Here is a 22,842-nt window from a genome sequence, read left to right as displayed (position 1 = left end):
CCATATTCAAAAAGCATTACTGCGAACAGATCTCCTTCACAGAATGAGCTTACAACTCTTCGACACTAAAATTCCTTGACAGTAGGGTCAGCCTTTTTTTCTAACCTGTTCAATCTATTCATTATCATTGACCCTAAGATCTTCCTAGAATGATAAACTCATGAACTGCATACCTATTTTTTAATTTTCCCATCCTTCTTTTCTACTTTGCCATTGCTGAAAATCTTTTGTTTCCTGAACTGAAAATTAGCAATAGTCATTTTATATGTTTTTTTTTTTTTTTTTTTTTTTTTTTGTGGAAACCTGTAATGTACTAAACACTGTGGTAAATGTTTCACTTGACTTTTTTTCTTTAATCTTCACAACATTTGAATAAAATAGGCATTGTTATTATCATTGACCATTCAACACACAAGGACTCAGATACTTAGAGCAGCCGAGTCTGAATCCAAAGCACCCTTGGTTAAGAATTACACTGTAAGAGTTCCCTGGTGGCTCAGTGGATTAAGGATCCAGCATTGTCACTGCTGTGGCTCTGATTACAGCTGTGGTGCAAATTTAATCCTAGCATACAGGAACTTCTGTATGTCTCAGGTGCAAACCAAAAACAAAAAACAAAAAAAAACTTACACTATATTCTCTCTTAATTGCCCAGCTAGGACCAAGATATTCCCTGCAACCTAGACCAATCACTCACATAGACTAGGCACTCAATAAATAGTTCTTAGATGAATGAATAAATAGTTGAGTGATTGAGGGAATGTGGAAACATATGCTAAAATGTTTAGAAATTATACATAATTATGAACATATTATTTACCTTCCATATAATCACCCCTATTACATTGTTTTTATGAGAGTGACTCTTTTTTTCACTTAAATCTATGCTCTGTATTAATACATGCCAAGTGAATATCAGTTTACTTTTTTGTCAATTATTTTCCTCCCAAACCTACCCTCCATCATATGAACCGCATGTTCAACTGGAAAATACTGACAATAAGAAAATATATTGAAATTACCTTTCTATCATGCATATCACTGGAAAGTCAGAAGAAATTCAACACAAAAGACTGTAGAGAGGCTGTGTGCGTGCATGAGACTGTGTGTGTATGTGTGTGTGTGTCCATGTACACACACATGCACCTGCCCACATTTTCAAACATTTAGTCCTCCTACCTTTGCAGTGTGGACTCATCTCAGGAGCCTCCTTCTGACCTTGTACAATCTCAAACTGCAAACAAGCACCAGATGTCAGTGTTGTGCAACTTTCAGGTTGACTGTTTGAGTAGGCAGGCTGGTTGTCGCTTAGAGACCAAAAAACAGTCATTTATACACATGAACACACACACCCTTAGGTGCTGGATAAATCTTAGAGGTCCACTGCACACAATCTATAACTTGAGAAACTACACAGTGCTTCCTAAAGACCCAGCTAAGTGCAAAGGGCTGGAATGAATGAGCACAGGATGGATGGTGGCACCCACAGCATTCTTCTGGCCCAGAACTAAATAGAGACGTCCAGAAAGTGCTGACCTGATTCCTTTGCCACAACTGTTGTGAGTGAGTGCAGAGGAAGATCAGACCAAATCAATCTCTTTGATTAATGGACGATCCTTCATATTTGCAAGCCACACGGTCAGATGGTCAAACTCCTGGCATATCCTCAAGGCGTGACATAATCTGGCCCCTGCCTGGTTCTGCAGCCTTGTCAGGAACCACTTTCCTCCTTTCCTCTACTCCAGCCACTGACCTCTCTCTCTCTGTACTTCAGGCCCTATGTCCCCTTAGGACTCAAATCCTCTGCTTAGAGCGTTCTTGCTATTTCCTTAACTCCTCCTGCTTCATCGCAGCCAATGTCCCTTCCTTGAGTAAGTCAGATCCCATAGGCCAGATCTCCTCTTTTATGGTCTCATCGTACCTTTAACTTTCCTTCACAAGCTTATAAGAATTTGCAATTATATATGTGTCTGCTTATATGATTAATGTCTATGTAGTTAACATTAACTAAGATATAAACTCCATCAGAGTAGAGAACAGATTGTCTGTTTTTCCCATTACTGTTCCCTAAGTAACTAGTGGAGTGCTTGGCATATAGAAAGCCCTCAGCTAGTAAATGTTAAATGAGTGAATGAGTGAATAAATAACGGAATTGGCGAACAAACAAATAAATGAATTGATTTCGTCCGTTCTTCCTCTGAACAGACTCCCACGTATAAAAGAGAGAATATCTCAGCTGCAGAAATGATGGTCACTCTGTTCCCAGGAGCCTGAGAAGAATTCAGGAAGCTGAGACCTGCGGAAATAGTCTAACATGAGCCTAAATTATGGTAGCAGGGCTTAAGTCCTTCATGCAGCACCAGACTTCTGTCTGGCACTTGTGAGAGCAATCAACATGTACTGGCCCTATCAGTAAGGAGGGAAGGTCAGGTTGCAAATATATGAGGAATACTGACCTTTCTTTAGAATAACTTTTTTGAAAGGTATTATGTGTAAGAGAAGAGATTAGAGACAGAGATAAAGACAGATGGACTGAATTCTTTCTGAGGCTTATGCCCAAAGAGGGAGAAAAAAAATCTGGCTATTTTTCTTTCTTCCACAAGATGGAGCAATAGGAATGAATTCAACTGCAAAGGGCGAAGCAGCAGAGAATGCTTTTTCCTTGTATATAAGCTTGATTCGGTGAGACCAGAAACATGGAGCCCATTTTGAACTTGTTCATGCAACTGTGTAACATTTCCTGAAAAGATCAGGCCTTCGGCAGACAATAGGCAGGCAAGAGGGGAGAGCCTAAGGCACATGCTCGCTCCTCAATGAGGTCAAAGGCACACTGCCCCGCTTCCAGAACTCCTAGCATACCAGTTCCACGGAACCACGAGGGTCTCCAGCAGCAAATTTACCATGCAGAAACATTTCCTCACATTAGGAGAAATTTCTAGATGAGATATAACGATGCCTACTTTGAATTAAATTATTTTAGAATGATCAATCACGATGTATGAATTCTGTCTCTTAATAGCTTCTGCTTCAAGTCTTCCATGACTTCATTCAGAGAAATATTCCATTATGCATTGAGTCGGGCCCTACACAAAATAATTAGGACACTAAAAACAAGATTTTTATTTATTTTTTTTACCTATGACCTATTTACACATAACCCTCTTACGTCTACCTGAGTACAGGTCTGTTACCAGATCATTATAAATCTATCCGTGGAAAGAACGTGGGAGAAATGGGCTCAAAAACAATTTCTAGATTAAATTAGCACTCTTCAGAAAGTAATTAATATTTGTGTGGTGTTTTGATCTTTACTATCTCATTTGATTCTCCTGATAATCCTGTAGGTTGGTTATGCATTGTTTCACCAATATACAATACAGGTTATTTTCTTATTCAATACGCACAGTAAGTAAATACCAAAGGTAAGCATGAATTGAGGGCTTTGGTCTACAGTTCTCATTCTCCATAGGTGGGAGTGGTGGAAAGAGAGAAAGGGGAGAAAAGACTTAGACAGGAGCTAGCATATCCATGATGAGGGCCAGATACGCACTGTAGAAGCTAGGAAACCCACTGGCTCAAATAATAAAGAAAAATTATAGGCTGACATACTAGAAAAGTTCAGAGGTCCTAGTTGCTCAAAGGATGTGATCATGGACCCAGTCCTTGAGGTCCTGGGTCTTTGGTCACCTGCCAGCTTCACCTCATCCCTTCAGTGGTTCTAGCTACCTTCTTGTGGTAACAAAATAATTGAAGCAGGTCCAGATCTCATAGGTCCCACTGAACTACATTTTCAAGAGAAAACTGTATCACTTTCTAAAGTTCCCTCACCTCACCTGTGATTCATTGGTTCAGACTCGGTCAGGGGTCCATCTCTAGGAAATCTGTGTGGCTTAGAGGTTTAATCCAATCAGAATCTCTGCACTGAAAATGGGAATAGCCTTTTTTTTTTTTTTTTTTGCTTTTTAGGGCCATGCCTGCAGCAAATGGAAGTTCCCAGGCTAGGGGTCTAATCAGAGCTACAGCTGTAGGCCTAACACCACAGCCAGAGCAATGTGGGATCCGAGCCATGTCTGCGACCTACACCACAGCTCATGGGCAATGCCAGATCCTTAACCCACTGAGCAAGGCCAGGGACTGAACCTGCAATCTCATGGTTCCTAGTCGGATTCGTTTCCAATGCGTCATGACGGGAACTCTGGGAATAGCCTTAATCTGACATAAATTCTCATTGCTAAGAATGAATGGTGCATTGTCCAAAAGGAAAGCCAAGAGGAAAAAAGAGCTTATGGAAAAATCATAAAATGTATCTACTTTTTCTGGAATTTAATAAAGTATAAGTATTGCCTCTTTGAACAAGTAAAAAACTTTGTGAGAATCCTAGGTCTACCCTGATTGCTGATTATAAGAAAATCTATTATAAAATGTCCTGAATAAAGCCTTAGTTATTAGCTTTAAAAAACTTACAAAATAAATTCATAGACAAAATATGAGAGATACCTGGTGCCTGGGAAGCAGGGTATTACTCAGCAACTAAGTATTAAGAGGCTACGGGTAAGAAAACATGCAAGAACAGAAAATCTATGTGGGTTGAAAACTTGCTGTGTCCCTTATGCAAATATCTATAAAGAGAAGGCCTATTTAATGAAACTTCAGAACATAGGCTGTCTTATTTCTCCAAGCCATAGTTCCCAAATGAAGACATGTGTTGGGGGAGGTAAGTGCTACCTATCTCACAGGGTTTCATAAGAATTAACAGCAACAGTGTGCATGAGAGCCTTTGTTAATATGAACGCTACATAAATGTAAGAATTACATTGCTGGAAATTTTATTTATAGTTATTTAAGTCGTTGTGGAAAAAAAAAAAAAAAGATGTCTGCCACTGGTTCTAAAAAAAAAGCGTCAAAAAACCTAAAACAGGTTCTACATTGGACTCTTTCCAAAATGGGTGGACTGGTTGCAAGCTACATGCATCACATTTGCAGCAACATCTCATTAGCTCCAGTCCATCAATGCCAAATCTCTCAGAAGTTCACCTAATATACTCCACATAGTACACAGTGAATTTGGGGTATACACTAAACACTACATACAGATTTATGTGCCTGTTTTCATGATGGGTTAATTAGCCTCGCTTGCACAGGAAAAAGGTGAAAAGCTCTGAAATGCAGGGCCTGCCATTGCTTAATGCAGCTGAATAGGAAAGTATACCCTTATATCAGGATACCCTCCGAATTTTCTTCTGGGGTATCATTTGTAGATATCCAGCAGATATCATTAAACAGCTCAGCCTTAGGGATAATGAGTGCACGAGAGTTAGAAACACTTTCTTGGATGTGACTGGTTGAGTATCAGCTCATGGCCCAAGCATTGTTTATTCCTATAAAAAGTATGTGATTTTATAGAAATTACAATTAACTACTCACTGTAAGAGTTTGACATAAACAAAAGAATTATGCAAGGAGCAAGAATTAAAAGAAATAGAATTCCAAGTACACTCAAGTACCCAGGCACGTTTTCTCTTACTGTGTCTCTCAACGGTAATTGTTAATTTAGTGTCTCAATTTTTTCCTAATGTAAAAATAAGCCACTTTGGCTCTTAATATCTGAAGTTCCATAAGAAATAACTCTTACGTACTCACAATGCTTCTGGGTTTTAAAAAGAGAACAATATGAAAATGTCTCCTTTCTTTTTCCAGGCATGAGAATCTTTGGTTAACTGCACCAGAGTTAGGATGTCATTCTTAGCATCTCGGTTCCACTAATGAACTTGGCCACCACTATTCTGTAACAGCCACATAAAATCAAAAGAGAAAATATGAAGCAGAACCACTGTGTACTTTGGACATTTTGCTTGGTTCTTAGCCCTCATTTCCACGTTGTTAGCCCGTGTTCTCAACATAGCTCAAACTAAAAAGAAGTTCTCTCTGAATCTGTGGTCATATACCCAATTCTTTTAGCCCTTTGAAATATTCTTATCTTAAACATGGAAGTTTCAGGAATTCCTCATCTAAATCTCTCTTCCTCTTCCTTTGTTACTCAGCAGCAGCATAAATGTTCTTTATACAGAATCACTTAAAATTATCCATTAACTATGTCAACACCATTTATTTAACTCCTGAGAAGTATACTGAAATGACCTTCTATTTAGAGGTCATGTTTTTCCTCTTGATATTTGAAAGCACAATTTTAACATACGCATTTAGAATAATTACAGTGAGTTCTTCACATGGGAAAAGTATTAAAAAAAAAAAAGTTCACTGGATAATGGTAAGTACTTCTATTTAGTAGCATATATTATGCCCCAAACATCATTCTAAGCATTTTTTAGATATCGACTTATGTAGCCTCCATACAACCATGGGAAGCAACCCTATTTGCTGTGGCTGTGGGATAGGCCTGGGGCTACAGCTCCAATTGGACCCTTGGCCTGGGAACCTCCATATGCTGCAGGTGCAGCCCTAAAAAGACAAAAAAACAAAAACAAAAACAAAAAGACAAATGAGATCTCACTAAAATCTGTGAAAAGGTAATTATCTTATGTCAAGTTAGAACTAATGATTCTCATGAGTTTGAGTGATAATGGTTTGGTAGTGCTGGAGGGAACACTGATCTGTTTATGAGCCAACTTCTACAGTGAAACCTTAAGTCTATATGATCTCTCTATATCACATTTAATAATGCCCACAACTGTGTGAATGAATCAGACAAGCAGCTGCTGAGCAAAGACAAACATGTAAATTTGAGTCACTTTTCAAGTTTATTCATTTAGAAATATGAGAGTATATTGAAGAAACTTAAGAAATAAAGAGGATTTCTTGAAATACTGCTTTCCCAAGATATGCAGTCTTAGTCACAATTAGAACTGAGACTTCACTGCTGCCAAGATTCTCTCACTTACCTCTGCTTAAAACTAGAAGTTCATTGACTAATAAGAAGTAGCTTATAATTATGCAGCATGTATTATGTCCAAAGCACTATTCTAAACACTTGTTAAATACTGACTTATTCAGCCTCCACATACCCATAGGAAGTACCTATATTATTAGCCTCCAATTTACAGATGGCACAACTGAGGCATAAAAAAACTTGCTTCTCTGTCAGCATCTTTCTTTTCCCTCAACCCAGCTTTCTCAATGCAGTAAAAATCATGGCTGTTTCCTTTACTGGAAACTTCTTGACTCTATCTCCCATTTTTAATCTGAAAAATTCTAGGGAAAAATTGGCCTACATTGGGTCAGACACACAACACTGTATCAATCAAGTATGACCAGGAGAATAAGATCTGATAAGAATCTAGTATCTGGAAACAAGTGTTTGGAGTTGGGAGTGCAGAAGTTTCCAAAATAAAAGGGGGCTATTGCCAGAAAGGCAGTCCCGGGCAGGCAAAACATAAGTGTCCACACAAAACATCCAGGTTATTCGAGACATCAGCCTGTCCCTTACCAGCTGTAGGGGAAGACAGGTCAAAAATTCCTAAATCTCAGGTTCATTCACTGTATAATAGGAATAAGAATCCTGTCTATCTCACCAAATTGTTATAAGAATTGCCTGGCACACATGTCAATGTGCATAGTAACTTGAAAAATATTACAAAATTTCAAGGTGTGACTGTTGCTGTTACCATCTATATAGGTAACTAAATTTCCCATTTTTCACACTGATGCCTGGAGTCAGACTGACACAGCAAGTGGTTTGAACAAATTGAAGCTCATCTAACATCACAGGCTGTGAATGTACTTCTTCTCAAGCCATATTGCCGTCCAGCTGTGCGTGGTTATTATGCCAAGTTCATCAAGAGATGGTTGAGCTTCTCAGGGAGCAGGTGTGGGGGAAGGCAGAATGAGACTGGGGTGGGACGGAATAACTCAACCAAGAAACCCTGTTAAGTCTACTTTCCAGAGACCTTCCTTCTCCTGCCTGAGTGTTGATGGACTGTTATATGTTGGAAACCATTACCAGTTAATTAATTTTCATGTGGACAAAGATGACTGTTTAATAGGTCAGCTATGTGTTACCTTGAAGTGAAAACCAGCAAAGGAAAGCAGAGTAAATGATAAAAGGAATCCATAGTGGGATGCCTCTCCTAAGTCAACATTAGATACAGGAATGTGGTTGCTGGTTAGGTACCAACCTGACTGCTAATGAGTGGCTGACTCTTGTAACTAAAGTGTGTTGTTTCCTGTCTCTATATACATGTAATATCAAAGGGACGATCTTTAAATAATAATCCAAGGAAACATTTACATGACACACTGTAATTTCCTAAGTATGTTTCCATATATCATTTATCTTAAACGATGCACTTAAAGTCTATTAGAAATATGAACTTGAGAGCCTTAAGTACTTTCCACTTAACCGGTTTGGTGGCCTTGGGAAATTCTCAGCCTCCATTTCATTATTTGTAAATTGGGGAAGATAACAGCTATCTCAAAGTGTTAGCATGAGGCTTGAACGCTGTGATTTATGAGAAATGCTCTGTAAATAAGTGCTACAGAAATGTGATTTTTTTTTTTTTTTTTTTTTTTTTTAGGATCTAATGATAATCCGACTAAAGGATATAAGGAAAATAGAGAATTCCATGTTTGCATTTAACAAAACTGGGACTCAAAAGTTCCAAAGACTTGACCAAGACTGAAGCCGAAAGATACAGGTCTTCCAGTCCCCAGTCCACTCACCTACATTGTCTTGGCCATGGTCTACCAAAGATGGATGCAGTATGCCCTTTTTTCTCCTATTATTTCAGCTAGGAAAAGAAAATGCAGTTGAAAACAAAGAATGTCCCATCCCAACAATTAAGACCATCCCTCTCTTTCCAGGAGCAATCACATCGATCGCAGTTTCATAGCACACAAGGTAGATACATCAGGCCAATTTATCTTCGCTCTGTAGTTTGAAGAAACTCACGTTGTAAGATCTGTTGGCTCCTAATTCAGAGTTACCCATACTTCCAAGCAAGTAGGCTGTGGATACTTACGGATTTTCAATATTTTGAAGGGCGATGTTGACTACATGACCAGTTAAACCTAATTCCTAAGGACATCGTAATTTTGCAACCAAAATTAGAAATGAGGTTCTCTGGGTTCACACAGTGGGGTAAGTCTTCTGCCTGGCTGCAGAGAGGCTCTTGTTTAATTGGGCAATAGCAAGATAATTCAGAGATGCACCAAGTGTCTCTGTCATTTCCTCTGGAAGCAAATGCAATTGCTTGTCTCATCCGTGCCCATTACACAGAGGTATCAGGGGAAAGCTGGCCGGAGTTCTAAGGGGAAAGGCAAGACTATGGAGGATAAACAACACCAGCACTAAACCAAGGAGGTGCTTTGGTGGCACTGCCTTTTGGGGGAACAAGCCCTAAAAAGCTTCTGAAGCTTCCTAGCCAGGCCAAACAACAGATTCCTAAGATTCTGTGTGGGTGTCTGGCCCCAGGTTCTTACGTGTCAATAGGGAAACACGAGGGTCTTAACCCCTCCTGCTCTACCCTTGCCTTTGCTGCTACACTGTCTTAAAGATGACCCCTGCTGCTTCATTGCAAGAGGCCCTTCTTAAATTCCTATTGTCAACATAAAATCAATTTTGCTATGGGTGGAAGGGTGTTTCATTGTCCCAATATTTGCACTTGGCTAAACCATATCCACAGACTGAATGAGCACTTTTTATTTATTTATTTATCCTTCCAGAAATGAACACAAAGTGTCTGCTCTGAGAGTCTCAGGCAAAAATTTCATAAAAGCTGTAAAGTACAAATAGTTCTCTTTTCAAAGAAGGGGGTGGGGCTCCGCCTGTAGAACAAAGCCCCCCTTTGAAGACTCACGATTCTAATTTGGAGCCATTTCCCACTCCCAATTCCAAATCTGCATCATTAAACCATGAACAAGTGGAGAGTAATAATTGTGAACGAGCTGAGTATTTCTTAATGATTTTCTGTCTTTATACCCAAAGCAAATAAGCCAAATGCTTACTCAAAGCCGAGGGGGGGAGTAGGGGTGGAACTTAGTTTTGCAATTTCTTTTTTTTTTTTTTTCTATAGTCTTTCTTCTTCCACTGAAAGTGTCTATAAAATTTTTAAAGGAAAGTAGGTTGCTAAAATGTACTTAATTTGCCATGATAGATTGAGTCCATGCTTCAGTGACTGTAATTGAATCTGTGACCTATTTCTTTAGTAAAGTAGAAATAGTCTCTGGGGTTTTTGTCACTACCATCTTTTAATGAAATTCAAAAAGACTGTCAAAATGTCTGCACTTTTTCTACTGGTTGTTAATGTTATTACTTTACAATTTGTTACTTTTTAATTAATCTTAATAAATGTGTACACACTCTACCTGGCTGTTGGAAATGCTAAACGCTGATTCTTCACTGTCACAAGGCAAAGCAAAATTAACAGGACAGAAAGGGCAGAGTGGCTAAGAAAGGTCTGGACACATTTTGGTTCCACTTTGAAAAAAAAAAAAAATACGTGAATGCATCGGTGTAGAGAATCTGCCTTGAGAAGAAGGATGCACAGAGCACCAGCGGTGAAAGGCTGAGGGGCTGCCCTATGGTCCTCTTCTGGCCGGTGCCACCACTAACTGCTCCAACTGTGCTTATGGGCTGCAAACATGACAAGCCGACAGCCTCAGGGAGCAATATTTTATTGACAAAACCTAAAAGAAAATATGTTAGGCTGCTTCTAAGCAGTGGTGTAGGAGGGTGTTACAGAACCAGATGGTTCAAATTAGTCTTTCATTTGCCGGAATGACGGGAAAACACTGCCTGCTCTACAGCTTAAACGGTGGTGCTTGCTTTGCCAATAGGCCATTGGTGTGGTTTCAAGGGGCAGCTGTTCAGAGTCCAAAGAACCCAAGGCTCCAGGTGGGTTCTGAGGTCCATCTCCTACAGTGTCAGGGCTGGGAGTGAGTGGGGAGCAGGTCTGTGCCACGGTGATGTCAACGAGAAAGTGTAGCAGTGGTTTTCAAACATGCCTCAAGACCACAGCATCAGCATCGTCACCATCTGACCTATTGAATCAGAAAGTCAGTAGCTGGAAGGGGCTCCAGCAATCTGTGTTTTATACGCTCACCTAACAATACTGATGCTCACTTAAGTTTGTGAACCACTGGGCTAGAGAAAGAAGTTGGGGTGGCTGGAGCATGGAGATGGGGTAAGTGGTGGAAAATGAGTCAGATTAGGTTCAAATTGCCAACTGTCAGGTGTAGTCTTGCTTCCCAAATATACTCAGGGCTTTTCCATCTCTGCTGTCAATGTTTCTTCTGGAAAAAATACATCATCTCTCCTCCTCCACCTTTTATTATCTTCCCAATCTCTACTCTTTAAAATCTTAGCTGTTTTTCAGGTGATTTTGTGTGTTCCCTACCCTTCAGGAGCCTAGAGTCTGTCTCTTCACTGAAATCTCAAGGCTGTGACTTTTCTTGCAGCGCTTATCTTTAGCTTTGTGCCCCTAGGAAACAAGCCCTTTGGGGCAGGTGCATAATATCTACTACAATGCAAGGAACAGAAGAGGTGTTGAAATGACTTTTGAAACAAAGGGATATTCATTGCGTGTAAAATGTTGACAATAGCCAGCTTATCCATATTTGCTTGGCACTTCAATGCTCCTGTTTGTCCAGTAATCAAGGTAGATCACCATTCACAGGCCAACAGATGAATGTCATTGTAGAAATGTTCTAGAGATACAACTAATGATTCACTTTGACACACACTGTGTAGATGGCCAGGTCTCTCACCAAATGTTTGCGGCTTAGTGATAAACAAACTACAGTCTTTGTTTTTTTTAAAAAACCTCATATTCAGATGGGAAAAGGGGACAGAAACAGATCATTCCAGTGTATCCCCATAAGGAGAAAGGCATGCACAAAGTTTGATGCAAGTACCCCCTCCTTGTCCCCATTCTTGGCGTTATAAGGAAGCTGTTGGAAAAGATGTCTGAGTTGAACCTTGAAGGCTGAGGAAGAACAGCCAGGGAAGGAGAATGTAGAAGAGTGTTCTGATAAAGAACAGTGCAGACGATGCAAAGGGCATCGGGGTATAAAAGAAGAGCCTGGTAAGGCTCAAAGAGTGCATGAGTGTTAAGTATTATGGCATGATTAGAGCGTAAATTTCTCGTGGAGACTGGCAGAAGGAAAGGCTGTGTCACTGACTAGAGGACCAGATCACAGAAGGCTTTATTGTCCATATTAAGAAATTTAGGATTTATCTAGGGGTTTAGAGAATAAAAGAAGAGGAGTAGTGGTTAGATTTGCATTTTAAATAGAGGGTTCTGGCTCCCAGTGGTGAGGAGGGGTTCAAAGGGATGAGGCTGGATGATGATGAGAAAGGACAAGATGAGCCCAGGGCATTTGTGGATTTCCCCAGGGGACATGGCGTGGGATTCACTCACAAACCAATTAGAACAATGAGCTTTTTCTCATTAGGAGCAAAATCCAAGCAGAGTACAGTGCTGAGTGAGACACAGCGGGCCTTGCTCCCGGGAAATGGACTGGAGGCTGGTTTAGATGAGAATGGCTTGTCTCACATAAGTGGCCACACCACTGGCCCCCTAGTTTGCTAAGAATTTCCAGCCTGTGGCCTTGAACTTAACGGGCTATAATGGCTCGAATGGGCAGTCATTGATCATTATCACACTCGCCACGAACCTCCAGACAGACCGACTCACAGTCATTACATTCCCTCTCTGTCTTGCCACCTGCATTTTTATGATTCCTAGCACATTTCACTTGATCCGCCCAATATTATCCATTTTTAGATACTTTCTTAGAGAAAATGCTGGAAAGAAGGTTTTTTCAACTACTCGTTCTTCATGCTGAGATTTAAACCTTTGCTGCTGAGTTATTTAAAGTCCAAGGAGCAGTTTGCTCCCATCATCAGGTCTCTGAGGTCCTAGATTTGTGAAGAGGAAATAGGTGTCCTGAAAAACCCTATTGCTCAATGGAAAACTCACATTTAAAAAACTTCTCATAGAATTTTGTAGTTTGGAAAATACTCATCACCTGTGTTGTCCTGCTGACTCGTTGTGATTTTTGTGCAGACAGGGGTCACAGCTCCAGAACTCAGGTTCAACATCTTGCTCAAGCTAGTAAGACTCCAGCTAGGAAGACTCTTGAATTTGAATCTAAGATGTGATTTCTATTGCCTTGCTCTGCTTTCCTCTCACACTGGGGGAACAGAATACCTTGACGCAAGATGTTTGGAGGAAGGAAGGAGAGATGCAAGGAGGCACTGAGAAAGAGGGTGAAGATGCAAGATTTTTCCTTGCCACCACTACCTGCTCCTTTAAGCATCTCTAACCCCAAGGAGTCCATCTCCTTGACCACTTTCCAGAGAGAAAGTAGGAATACAAATCTTTTAAAAAATTGCGTCTATATTTAATTTGGGTGAAACTCCACTGTCTATTCAAACTCTAGTCCAAGGCCTAGAAAAAAATTCTTTAACCATTCTTTCACAGTTAGAGCTTTGCATCAGTTACTGTCCCTTGGAATCTATCAAAAAAGATGGCAGACAATCCAGTATTTGATGACGTCCTGTCACCTGCTGTTTACTATTAGTCCAGCCTCATCAGCAATGCTAAAATCTCAGCTATCCTGACAATATACCCAATAGAGTAGCTGAGTTTTCCTGATAATTTAGGGTGTTCTTCCTTGGGCACAAGCTTTAAAAAAAAAAAAGTGTAAACATTTTGGCAAGAAACACATTTATAGCATATCTCGTATATCTGTCTTATTAAACATCTTCGTCATGCATGACCTTAGTACATGTAATACATACAAAGATGTATTATATCTTGCCATGCATTATTGCACTGTGTGCCTTATTGCTAGGTGTCCCTGTACTTACTGTCCTTACACTCCAGAGCCTTTTGCCTTTTATTTATTAGGTTTTCGATAAATAATTTTCTCTTACTTGCAGAAGATTTCAGCCATCAGTGTAGAAATCTATCACATTCCAATTCACTGCTCCCTAAATTCTATGAGGTTGGAAATCAGAGAAGTCATGTTTGTTAGATACGTATGCAAAATATTAGTAAACAGGTCCTCAATTAGGGCTAGAGGTACTACCTCACTATTTGGGTGGATCAAAGATTTAATTTCTGTCTCCTGTTTTCTAGATAAACTTTCTGGATAAGGGAAATGTTCCCGGCTACTGTTTTCCTAGGAAATTTTCCTGGGTCCTGTTTTCTATAACCATTATTAGGTTATGTTTTCTGATCTTGCACAACCTCCAATACAATGCTGAGTCCACAGCAGACACTGAACAAACTGCTTGTTGATTACAGCCTTCAACTGCAATGAGTGTCCAATAATGGACAAAAGATTCTTCACACTAGCTGCTATTCTGACGGCCCTAGATATTGCCTAGTGTAGTACAACATGAACATGGCATGGTTTTAATTTTGCGTCTTTGTGAGCCAATTTAAACTCTTTCTGGAACACGGTTAGATGTAAGCACCATTGTGTGATCCAACTAACCGTGAATAAAAAAAGCACTGCCTCTTCCAAAGAGACCATGGGTGGAGTAACCTCTGAATTAAACATCCATATAAATGAAAACTAGGTAATTGTTAAATTTTTTAAAATCTCATTTAAGACTGCTGTGGTCAGTCCCACAGAACTGCTGAGCTGAGAGACAGGGGAAGAAAGAAAGAAATGAAAATGGCATCCACAACGTAATCTACATAGATGCCAGTGCTAATTTCTTAATGTTTTATGTCAACCCTTTGTGGAGAGGATATTAGGGGAACATCGAGGAATGACCATAGAAAAGGAAAAGAAACTGACTATATGACATAACTGCATCAAGTGTAAGGTATCAATGAGTTTTGGAAATTACAAAACCTCCACAACCCACTGCACTGATCACAGTGGGAACCTCTGCTTCTGGAAGTTTTTGCCCACCCTTCTCTGAAACCGCTTTTTAGCATTTTAGAATTGAGAATAGCCCTAGAAATTACCGGTTTGACCATCCAAATATGGGAAGTCTTAATGGCTACCTGGTTAGACATCATATTTTTGCCCCAAGGTACGGACTGAGTCTCAAAGGTGGCATTCAGCATCCTTTCCTACTGAGATGTCATTATGCATGTGTAATTCGAGTAAACAATGAGACTCTATTGAATTAAATTCCTCCCTTCAAATTAGCCTCAATACAGAAAAGGAGGAGACAGGATGGTTATTATTACAGAGATCAAGTAATTAATCTTGTAAGTTCTATGAAATATTGAAGGAAATCATGCAAATGAATTTGCAAACAATTAGAACAGCAAGCACTCAGATATGTTTATTTAGGGGGAAAAAAAGAGATAAAGTGAGTCTGGATGAGGTCATTAGTCTCATGGAATTTCTTCATCCTAGTAAGAGCAAGGTATACCTGTGACAGAAGTGCTAAATAAAAATTTCAGACACTGAATAACTGGAACTTAATATAGCTAGATAGAAACTTTTTAAAAAATCACCGTAAGAAAATATATTGGGTTCAGTATCATTTTAGTCCCATCTCCAATCTAGGAGAAACTGTGTTAATAACCAAAATTCTCAGAGTTCCCGTCGTGGCTCAGTGGTTAACGAATCTGACTAGGAACCATGAGGTTGTGGGTTTGATCCCTGGCCTTGCTCAGTGGGTTAAGGATCCAGCGTTGCCGTGAGCTGTGGTGTAGGTCGCAGATTCGCTCAGATCCCTCATTGCTGTGGCTCTGGCATAGGCCTCTGGCCACAGCTCCAATTCGACCCTTGACCAGGGATCCTCCATATACTGTGGGAGCGGCCCTAGAAAAGGCAAAAAGAAAAAAAAAAAATTCTCTCCTCCTAAATGTATATGGGATTTCAGAGTTTTTATATGGGATTTCTGGGTTTTCATATTGTTTGATAATCCAGAGGCGCGGCAAAAACCTCTGCCGGAAAATACCATCTTTTTTGAAAAATAAAGATAGAAACAAAAATATTTTGAGCCATTACCTAGAAAATGTAGTCCACACAAATAGTGCAAACTCTTCCTATGTTAAATAACTAAGGTTTAACCAAGGTTTATTATAGTACCTATTATTTAAAATTATGAGTGAGATATGTAAGACATCTCTCTGGTTTTGTGCTTCAAATATTCATATACATGCTCCCAAATTCTCTCAGCATTAGCATTACTATCAAAAATATTATCTACTGGAGGAAATTTACATATTGCTTCTGTATAATTTCCAGGTTTTTTTTTTTTTTCTACAATCATCTGAAATATTTTGAAGTTAGACCTATCAGGATCCAGCCTTGACCCTAGGGTGGGGTTTTTCCAACTTTACTATTGAAATTTTAGATCAGATAATTATTTGTTGTCACAGTGGCTATCCTGTGTATTGCAGAATGTTTAGCAGCAGTACCCTTGGCCTCTACCCATTAGAAGCCAGTAGCTTTTCTCCAGCATTTGACAATTGCCAAAGTTCCCTGAGGAACAAAAAAATCCTTGACACAAAATAAAAATTACAGACATGATATAATAAAAAAGAGATCCATGGCACAATAACAAAGAGATCTAACATACAGCTAGTAACCTCTAGAAGAGAAAGAGAGGACAGAAATAGAGAAAGTAGGCATGATAAAATAATAAAACACTGCTGATTTAAAGGATAGAAGGCCCACCTGAGACTAGAAAGGATTGTCCATAGCCTGACAAAACACAAAGACATTTTGATAATGAATTTCAAGGGTTAAAAAAAACAAACCTCTGAGAGTTCCCTTGTGGCTCAGTCGGTTAAGGACCTGGTGTTGTCACTGCAGTGGCTGTATTTGATCCCTGGCCTAGCAACTTCTGCATGTCATAGGAGTAGCCAAAGAATAATTAAAAAAATACATTTTTAAAAAATTTTGGACAGGAAAAGACACAAAGAAAAATTTTAACCAAATAAACAGTAGAACACTGTTAAAGAACTTTTCATGTTTGAGCTGCATCACCAAAATGTGGCATTCTTTGCTTGAACTTTGTTTAGAAATGAGGCCCATGACACCACGGGGAGCCACCAACTTCCTGGCTCCTGCTCAGATTCTAGACCACAAACTCAGGCACTGCTTAAGCCTGACACTGCTGTTTACTATTCTTACTGGATGCCCACCCTTCTCCTTGTGGATACCCACAGGAGTCTGCCAAATGACCTTACCAACAATGTTTTTATCTATGACAGATGTGTCATTTTAATCGTCAATAAATTTTAATTTTAATAAAGTTTTTATCTTCTTTTTATTAAGATAGAACAGCCTTTTGCTGGTTGATTGGGCACTCTTATTTCATCTTATATAGTTGCCTCTCCGTGTATGTTGCCCATTTTCCTATCATTTTGTTCATTTTTCAAGGTGGATTACAGTTGCTCTTTGTGAACTGTCAGATGTGTGGAGAGAATGGGCTTCTCCGGTGGGTATTTTATCTTTTGAATTTGTTTCTGGTGTTTTGCTGAACTAAAGCTTTTCATTTTAACATGGTCAAATCCTTCAGAATTTTCCTTTATGGCCTCTGGGTATCTCATCTTCCTTGGAAAGGTCTTTATATCACTCTGGGATTGTGATATTCTTATACTTCCAGGGCCGCATGGCTGAAGGACAACTGATGACAAGAACCTGGATGCTTCTGACCCCAAAGATCAGAAGAACCCTGGGAAAAGAATGACATTTTTTAAAGGGCTAAAAATGTAAAACACAAAGATTATACAGGCCAAACAGCAGAAAAACCGAAACTCCCTAGGTTTATAAAGAAGTTTTGTTGAGATTAGGTATAATCTGAACAGACAGCAAGGACAGAGGAATGTACATTAAGGCCCCAAGTCAGCTAAACTGCCTCTATTTAATGGAATATTGTGCACACAAGCACATGTACATATACAAAACTGGCAACTTAATGATTTAAATTCTTCTGAATGTCCAGAAATAGGAAAAACTGACAGCAGCCACAATACTTTCTGATTTGGCATACTTTTAAGTACCTGATACCCTTATTTCATTATCTTCATAATCAACTGTGACTCCCAGATGACAAAGGACTTTCTTGATTTCTGAAATTTCATAATCATCCACTCAATTCTCTTCCCTACCAACACCATTAGTCCACAAAAAGCCCCAAATTGAGACTTTTCTCAACTACCCCCCATGCTCTCAATTCTGTGCTCAACCTTTCTGGTGGAAGCTCCTCTTGATGGATGGAGCTGGGCTGTCTGGTTTTAAGAAGCTCAAGTCTAACAATTTATACTTTGGCTCCAGAGCCCTACCCATTCCCGAGTGATCGGGAGCCCTTGCGATGTTCAATCTAAGAGCCTACTGTGACACAGGCGGTGAGACATAAGGATTTTTTCTGTCGCCATTTTAAGGCCCTGCAAATTACTGGGCATGAAATAGATTTTTAATAGTAATTCTAATAATAATGGCTGACATCTATTAAGCATGTGCTAGGTGCCATTTATTATTCGTTATTTTTCAGAAAATAAATGTCAGTCCCAAATTAAAATATGAGTGGAAAAGACCTTTCCAAAGGAGGGAGGGGATCCCTTTAATTCACGGCAAGGAAATGCAATGATAAATCGTTATTTGTGGTCAACCTGCCTGCCAGGAGCCACGGCACATGGGAAACGCAAACTTTTGTCCAGAACTTTTCAAAATGTGATTATTAATGTTTGTTTCCTACCAGATACCTTCCCTTTATGAAGACAACGGAGTATCCGCATAGGAAAATGTGCAGGGATTGACGAGAAAGGAAGGGTAGACAGTTTCAACCTGTGCAAACAGGAGACGTTTTGAAGGCGGGCTTGGTAAGTGTTAAGGTTTCTTCTAAGAGAGGCCTCACCAGACATTATTACTGGGTGTTTCCTAAGGCAGGGACAATGCCCAATTCATTGTACAGAGGCAGGATCTGACTCATGGAAATGAGAAAGTGAGGTAGGGCTAATTCTGCCTCTTTATCTTTTTTCATGGACAAAATATATTTACTGTGGCATATGAGGCTTTCGAATTTTTTAATTCCCCTGATATCATCCCTGCTTTCTTGGTTTGGGGGAGGTTTTTGTTTGTTTGTTTGCATGTCTTTTTATGGCCACACCCAAGGCACAGGGAAGTTCCCAGGCTAGGGGTCAAATCGGAGCGGGAGCTGCCAGCCTACACCACAGCCACAGCAATGCCAGATGTGAGCCGTGTCTATGACCTACACCACAGCTCGTGGCCGGATCTTTAACCCACTTAGTGAGGCCAGAGATCGAACCCATGTCCTCATGGATACTAGTTAGCTTTGTTACCGATGAGCCACGACGGAAACTACTATCCCTGTTTTATTGTTATTGTTGTTATGCCACACTCATTTTCCTTCACGAGAAACAGACTATACGATGCACAAAACAAAATGATGTCTGTGCTGATTTTGGAAGAAAGCAGAAAAGCCCAAGTGGATAATCCTATACCCTGATTTACATCTGCCCTGCTAGATTTGTTTTCTATTACTATGTAACATATTATCATAAATTCAGCAGGATTCTAGAACTATATTTCTGGATTCAGCAGGAAAGAGTTTGGCACTTGATTAGTGATGTCTGTCATGAACTCTGGATTGGTGATTAAATGCTGACCAGGAATTGGCCATCTCTGCCTTAAACTGTATCCTTTATCCTAGGAAGTCTCAACAAATATTAAACAAGAGGGTGCATGCTTAGGAACTTCCAGTGTACAGGGAAGAAACAACCTTTATAAGGCAACTTCTCATGTTTCCCACCCCTGTCATTTTTGTGTTTAAAAACCTCCAATGAGGAACCTCGAGTTTCAGGCTGTAAGTGGGCTCTCAGCAAGTACCACGTGGATGTAAGAATTTGCAGACCTCAGGAGTTCCTACTGTGGCTCAGTGTTAATGAACACGACTAGTATCCATGAGGATGGAGGTTCAATCTGTGAGCTGTAGGGTAGGTCGCAGATGCGGCACAGATCCCGCATTGCTGTGGATGTGGTGTAGGTCAGCAGCTGCAGCTCCCTTTCAACCCTAGCCTGGCAACCTCCATATGCCGCAAATATGACCCTACAAAGACAAAAGCCAAAAAAAAAAAAAAAAAAGAAAAAAGAATTTACAGACCTCAAGAAGTAAAGGATTCATAAAAGAGAAGTCCTTCAGTGTCTGAAAATAGTTTCATAAAGTGGACAGCCTACCAACCCACCCCTATGCCCCCAAAGCAGTACATGTCTGGTTTCCAAGTACAGTTCCAAATCCACATAAAGAAGGAGATGTCCCCATGAAGGAAGGATTGACTTCCTGAGGAGTCAGAGGAGTTTCATCCCACTCATCAGAGAGAAGCGCAGGTCATGTCCAAGTGTCCAGGTCTCTGCCCAAACTTCTCATTTCAATTAGATCAAGGCTCCTGAACATTTTACTATGGGGAACATTTGCAGTGCTTTGTCAGAGCCATCTCTGCTTTAACATTCCTTGGGGCTTGGCAAGGAGAAGTCACCTCATTTTCACAACTTCACGGCATTTTTGCACATCATGAAAATGCCCTCATGTTTGTCACTCGTACAATAAGCAAAAGCAAGAAAGCAAATCCATCTGCAGAACAGTGCCATATGAAGCTAAATTAAAATGCTAATGGGTGAGCATAACACAGAGAAAACAGCTTATTGCCGAGAGTGAAGGGAACATGGATTTTAGGCAGAAAGGTCCTTCGAAGTGCAGTCTGTTCAACCTTGCTCCATTTGAGGGGCCAGAGACAGCAAAAGTAGGACAGAAGCAGAAACCAAACTTTTCATGCCTCCTAGTCCCAGTTATTGCTCCTTTCAACTCTTTGGCTTGGTTTTTCTTGGAATAAGGTTATGTGAAGTCTGAAGAAACAGCCCCTGGCAATGCGTTTTCACAGAAAATATACTTTTGTTTTTCTTCCCCCTCCAACCATTTATGTAATGGGACTGCTTTGATATAGACAATAAGAGGCAATTACCCTCCTGGGCTGAGAAAGAAGAGAATATACCACCAAGATGAACACCAGACCAAAAACTAAGATGTTTATCCTTAAAATACTAGGCAGAATGCACGCTTCTGATGTTCTCATCACTGTGGAGCCAATTATTTAGTCTATAGATGTCAGATGCATCGGGCCAGTTCTAATTGCAGGGCTATCTCTTAGGTGTAGCACTTATGAAAAATATACTGGTGAATCAACTTCAAAGATCTTTGGGAGAAAACTGAATTGGATCCAATGATTCAGGGATAAATAACATCCCTGAAATTTGGAAATTAAATATGTTCCCATATTTGCAGAAATGAAGCACAACAAGATATGTAGGAAATTTCCTCTCTCCAGAAAGACCTGAGAGGTGTGTTTGAAGGAAAAGTCTTAACCCTGCTCTCTGCTGCTATTCTAAATGTGGGTGGGTGGAGAAAAAAAGAAAAAAAGAAAGAAAGAAAGAAAGAAAGAAAGAAAGAAAGAAAGAAAGAAAGAAAGAAAGAAAGGAAGGAAGGAAGGAAGGAAGGAAGGAAGGAAGGAAGGAAGGAAAGAAAAAAAAAAGAAAAGAAAAGAAAAGAAAAAGGAAGGAAGGGAGAGGCGTCCTCGTCGTGTTGCAGTAGTTAACGAATCCAACTAGGAACCATGAGGTTGTGGGTTCGATCCCTGGCCTTGCTCAGTGGGTTAAGGATCTGGTGTTGCCGTGAGCTGTGATGTAGGTTGCAGATGGGGCTCGGATCTGGCATGGCTGTGGCTGTGGTGTAGGCCGGCAGCTACAGCTCTGATTAGACCCCTAGCCCGGGAACCTCCATATGCTGCAGGTGTGGCCCTAGAAAAGACAAAAAAGTAAAAGAAAAGAAAAGAAAAAAAAAAAAAAAAGAGAGAGAGAGAGAGAGAAAGACAGAAAAAGAAAAAAAAAAAAGAAAGAAAGAAAGGCAGGAAGGAAGGTAGGAACGAAGGACCCCTGGACATTGCACAATTACTGAATAAGTCCAAGTCATAAGTGTGCACTGATTCTTGGGTCAACGTGGCAGAGGAAATGGTTTCTATGTTGTGATGGCGGCCGCCATTTGTTCAGCTTCCAGTCAACTGATTCTACCACAAAAGGACGAGATAGCAGAGAGGAGGCCTTGAAGCCTCACCCATACCAAGATTGCACTTGGCACTGAGTCGTTTTATGAGCCTGGGTCCTGGGCCTGACCCTAAATATATATCATAGCCATGGTCTCTAAGCAAACACATTTGTAGGAGATTCTTACACACAAGCTACTACCTGAGGAGCCTGCTCAGCACCTAACCCAAATAAAATACTTAGAAGTTGAAAAATGGCTTATGAGGTGATCTATAAAAGATTTATAGCCAACAAAGGACATATTCTTTGGGGTGGGGGAGGCGTCAACTGGAGTGACCAATGCCCTCTTTTAAGGAGCTGGAACTCAAGATGAGCAGAAGCAATGTGACTTCTGGGACCACACGTAGAACTGAGCAGTGTTGAATCATAGGAGATAAATCCTAAATGAATCATAGAGTTAGAAGGTGCCTGAAAACCTTCTATAGGTGAGACATTTCAGGGGTAGATTGGTCATATTCTTGCCCAAACTCTTTCTCCTTAGAGAATTTCATGTTTCATTGCCTGACCAATGTAACAATCATGTATGTGACTGTACTGCCAATTAGGACATGACTGTCTCCACTATCAGACATTGTTTGGAATGTCCCAGAGATTACTTTTTGGTATTCTTCCAGGGTCCTATGAGTAAACTGTCTATTCACAGATAGAGCGATTTTTTTTTTTTTTTTTTTGGAACTCTGCGTTGTACACATTAAATCCCTGCTGCAGCGATCTAAGTGACTCCTGAAAGAGCCAGAGCCCTTTCCAAACAACCCAGCTAGGAGAAAAGGGTTTTTTTTTGGGGGG

The sequence above is a fragment of the Sus scrofa genome, chromosome 6 (genome assembly GCF_000003025.6).
Source record: "Sus scrofa isolate TJ Tabasco breed Duroc chromosome 6, Sscrofa11.1, whole genome shotgun sequence".
NCBI classification, from domain to species: Eukaryota; Metazoa; Chordata; class Mammalia; order Artiodactyla; family Suidae; genus Sus; species Sus scrofa.
This window is presented reverse-complemented; position numbering follows the sequence as displayed.